The sequence below is a fragment of the Cicer arietinum genome, chromosome 2 (genome assembly GCF_000331145.2).
Source record: "Cicer arietinum cultivar CDC Frontier isolate Library 1 chromosome 2, Cicar.CDCFrontier_v2.0, whole genome shotgun sequence".
NCBI classification, from domain to species: Eukaryota; Viridiplantae; Streptophyta; class Magnoliopsida; order Fabales; family Fabaceae; genus Cicer; species Cicer arietinum.
Window position 1 is genome coordinate 11,186,008 of NC_021161.2, and position 5,713 is coordinate 11,191,720.

Genomic DNA, 5,713 nt, shown 5'->3' on the forward strand with positions numbered 1-5,713 from the left:
TTACCAAAATTGAAGCAAGCTTGGACGAATATTTTTTGTAGAGAGAAGGTGGAGAGAATATTTAGAAGAAGGGTTTAGAGAGAAGTTAGAAGTGAAAAATGATAAGAGGAGTGAAGTAATATATATAGGATTTGGTTGATCCTTTGTGGTGGCCAAAGCAGCCACAATGAGCAACAGATATGTGGCGTTTGTGGCGGCCTAAACGGTCAAAAATGCAGGACTTTGTGGTGGTCTTGGCGGCCACAACTGGCAACGGTCGTTTGACTGTTTGTGGCGGCCTTTGCAACCACAAAAGGTAACGGTCTAAAACTTTGTGGCGGCATGAGCGGTCAAAAAATGCAACGTTACTTTGGTTCCTTTGTGGCGGCCTTTGCAGCCACAAAATGTAACGGCTCAGGCTTTTGTGGCGACTTTGACCCTCACTAAATTTAGATTTTGTGGCTGAAAAAGTCCTCACAAAAATCTTAAAAATTTAAGTGGATTTTGTGGCTGTTTAAGCCCTCACAAAATCACAACGTTGTGATTTTGTGAGGGCTTAGGCAGCCACAAATTCCACCTAAATTTTTAAGAATTTGTGAGGGCTTTTTCAGCCACAAATAAAGACCAATTTCAATTTTTGTATTTGTGAGGGCTTTTTCGGTCACTAATTTGTGAGGATTTTTTTCGGCCACAAAATATTTATAAAGTTGGCCACAAATTAAAATTTTTCTTGTAGTGCATAGACTGAACTTTATCGTCAAGTTTTCTCCCATCTTGATATGGTACATACCTGAAACACAACGAGTCAAATATCCTTAAATTATGAACACATGGTGCGAGTTGTATTCCCTTGACCAAGCCTATTCAAGTGTCACATTCTTCAAGCTCTTAGTTGGACCTCTATTTAATAGATATGCAAATGTGGATACTATTTCTCCCCAAAGAAAAAGAGATATTAATTTCTCCTTTAGCATATCCCTCCAAAGTTATTTTGTTATGCATACTTACAAACACCACACCACGTCACTCCAAATAAAATATTCCATCATGTAAAATAAATTCTTTTAAATTTTTAATTTTTTTTTTAAATAAAACACTTTTGTAATACAAAATAAATATTTGTGTTGTTAAATATTTTAAATACTTTATTAGCCACTAAAATACAAGTCATTAACAACCTATTAAACATATATTATTTTTATCCCTAATTATAAGCACTATTTGAGAATAAAATTGTCTCTAAATATAAACATATTTTCAATTTACTAGATATATTTATTATTTTTTTTTTTTCAAACATATCCCTTATTAATACTATTTATTTGTCTTGAAATATGAAAAATCAAGTTTAACACATTCAAAATACAAAATGTTATTTTAGAAACTTTAATACATAAAATGAACACGTTAACTATTATACCAATTTTTCTTAATAAGAGTGAAAAAATAATTGGTACTTAGAATAGTTCTTTAACTATGAAATTGCATTACTCTAAATATTAATCACTTTAGAGTAGTTCTTTAAATGTGAAATTGCATTACTCTAAATTAATTAATGAGATATATGTTAAATAAATAAACAATGACTTATATTTTAATAATTAGTAAAATATTCAAAATAATTATGACATAAATTTGTATATGTCTAATAAAAAATATCTCAATTATTAAAAACACATATTATTCACTTTTTTATATACCATATAAAATTTGTATGTTAAATACTATGAACATGTTTCATTAACCAACTTAAGTTAGAGGATCGAGTGCATTGAATTTACATGGATGTCGTTTTGGGAAAAGAGATTAATTGAGATGCGTTTTTTTGAACATCCTCGTTGGTTGTCTCGTCACGAGTTTCCATCGGCATGTTTGTTTTCCTAAATTCCGTTGACCTTATTAATTATATATATATATACTCCGTTCAGTTTCCTTTTATAAATCGGATTAACAAAAGTGTGATATAACTAATTAATGTGCATATGTTTATAACTAATTAGTGTGATATAACTATACATATATTATTCATTTTTTTTATTAGATAAATAATAGTATTAATAAAAGTAAATTTTAAATAAATAAATAAATGGATATAATAATTTATAAAAGAGTATATATTTAAGGATAAATAAATTTTTAATTAGTGTTTATAATTAGAGTCGGAGATAGTAAATACTTCTATTTAATTTTAAATTAGTTTGATTGTTGATCCCGATATTTTTATTTGTTATTTTTTTATTTATTAATTTATGAAATATTTATGTATATTATACTATTGTGTTTTTTACTTTCTTAATTATTAAATTTAATTTTAAATATAAATAAGAAATGTCCCAACTCACAACTAATCTGAAAGTATTATTCTTAATTATTACATTTGAATGAAAAGTTATTTTTCTTTAAAGAAAAAAAAGCTACATATTGCTCTATTTCAAAATAAACAAATATTACACTATTTTAAAATAAACAAATATTGTATTAACTATGATTGATTATATTCTTTAAAAATATAAATCAATAGCTCTCTATCTTTAATTTGAAATAATAATTTAATTGATATTGATTTAATAAATTAAATTTTAAAATTTATATTTATTTTTCTTTATTTTTATCATAGTAAGAGTCATTTTTTAATTATAAAATTAAAAATATTACTCCAAAAAATATTATTTTATTTTGTTAGAATTTCACATAACTTATAACAATTGAACACCTATCTACAATAAACCCTCATCGAATGAGGTTTACGTATCCTTTGCCTTCAAAATAAATGTCTCTCTTAATTAATTTTTCATGAATTTAGATTAAACAATTTGTATAGTAATTTCTTACATTTAGGCAAAAGTTAGGATATTTTTGTCTTTTACATCGTACATCAAAGTCACATCAATATTTTCTCTCCCTTAACAAAGTTATGTCTAGATGTAGGAAAATACATGAAACTAAAATATAGCGAATCCAATTTTTTTTATTTTATTTTAATTTTATTAAACAAAATGTTAAAAAAAAATAACTAAATGCATATATATATATATATATATATATATACATTAAAAGATCAAAATACAGAATAATATTTTAAAATTTATATATTTATCTTTTAAAAAATTTAAAAATTGTTTATCTCAACTTAATAATTTTTTGTGTGTGATTAATATAACATGCACAGACTTAATGTAAGAAGAATGTTGTACTTCCTCCAATTATAAACTACAAAAGAATACCGTATTTCCTTCGATTATAAACTAAAAAATATACATAATTTTTGGTTTTAAATATAAATAAAAATTAATTAATTTTACGTATTTAATAACATTATTTCAAAAATATCTTTATAATAATTATTTAATGTTATGTGAGATGATAATAATTAGAGGTAATTTAGTAATTGTATTATTTACATGAAATTAAATATAATTAATTATCATTATTAATCTGTGAATGAAATAATAAATAAATTTATATAATTATAAAATTCTAAATTCAAATTTAAAATATAATATTTAATATAAAAATATTAATATTTATCAGTTAAATTATACATTACAATTAATTAACTATCATATTTCATAAATATAAAATAGATATTTTCATTACAATTAATTAACTATCATATTTCATAAATATAAAATAGATATTTTCACTTATGATTGTATTCGTACAAAGTATTTCTTTATATTTGTTGACCACAGTACATGGTTAAAATTTAAGTAGAAGAAAAAGGAATATCATACCTGCAACAGAACGAAAAGATGAGACATAAAAAGTTAATAAAGATTGAAGTTGAAAGCCATAAAAAAGCATAAGTTGACCAACCTATATAATTGCAATTACTAATTAGTTACTACAACTTATAAGAATCCTTGATTAACGCAATATCTCAACCAGTTGTGGATTGTCTTTATCCATTTCATTATATTATAAGGTTTCAAGTATGCAATTTTTGTATTTTACTAAAACTTTATCAAAAAATTGAAAATAAAAAAACAACCAAGGACATAGACCTAATTCGAGAAGTCATGTTTGTACTTCAAAACTTATAATAATTTAATGTTGATAAAATAATAAAACATGCCACTACAAATTAATGTATGAGACAAAAAAATTACACATTTGACCCATTCTTCTTGTTGTAAGCTTCTTTTTGGCACGTGGTGATGCCCGTGAGTCCGTGACTCTCGATACATGCCATACCATGAGTCATCCCTAATTCCCTAGGGTAAGGGTAAGGGCAAGGAATTATTTCATTCATTCATTCCCTAGGGTAAGGGTAAACGACTTGGTGAAGACACCAAGTCTACCATGATTTGATTTATATTAAAAAAATAATATATATATATATATATATATATATATATATATATTCATAACACAATAAATATATTTATATTATAATTCAACGGATAAATATTAATATTATTAAATTGAATATCTTATTATGAATTCGAAATCTCACATATTTATATTTAAATATAATAATAAAATATATTTCTATTATGAGAGAAAAAAATCTTAATTATTGATTAATTTATGAATAATTAAAATTAAAACAAAAAATTACATAATTTTTTTAAATATTTATACGATATTTTCAATCATAACAATTTATACATTTTTATATAAAAATGTTGACACGTAAAAATAATTCAGTCTAATTAATAAGAAAAATTAAATTCTTACAATATAATAAATTTGAGTTTGAGTCTACCAGACATTTATGCGACATCATTTCAAACTTCATCCCCAAAACATAAATATCTACACAAAAAATGAACATTTCAATAATCAGTAAAATAATATATTAAATGATATATCTATTCTATGCATTAAGGTAACTTTCAATGAAAACTTATATGCATCATTGATAGTTGATATCTTAATCCTCTCGCATAACCATTACCTTACCTATAAAAACAAATTCCACTTTTAAAAAATACATCTTCTCTAAAAAGAAAATGCATCTTCTTCAATACAAGAATCAAACAAAAACCACATAAGGAAAAGGATCAAATAAAAAAATACAACTTCTGAAATGAAGTTTTGAATTCTACAAAATAATGTATTATTAGATTATCAGATAATTTAAATTATTTGAATATGATGCATTATCCCATATATAGATATCATAAATAATATATGAGATAAACAACCCAAAAATCAATAATAATTTTTTTCACAAAAAAATAATTTATTTATTTATTTATAATTTTGAAATTTATATTAAAAAAAAGTATTTACATTATGAAAACATATTAAAATAAATAAATCTTAAAACTGAAAATTTAGAAATAAAATCCAAATTACGATTAATTATTATAAAAAATAATAATAATAACAATAAAAGTAATTTTTTAAACGAAATTCAACTTGCTTTATATTTTTATAATATATTTTAAATATAACAACAATATGATGATTACAATGATAATAACAACGATAATTTTTATTTTTATGGAAACTTATAACAAATAAAAGATAAAAATATTTACCCAATTAAATCCAACAAATAAAAATAGTCATTTATCCAACATTGTTATATTTCCTTTTCTATATATAATAATTAATATTAAATAAATATACAATAAAAATTATGAGTATTTTTTTCTTGTCATTCCGGTTTCAAAAATTAATTACTTGTCTATTCCATGTAAATTTTACTTTTATTTTTTTTATAGAAAAATTACTTTATTTCATAAAAAATATAATGTTCAGTACACGTACAAATATAGTAATA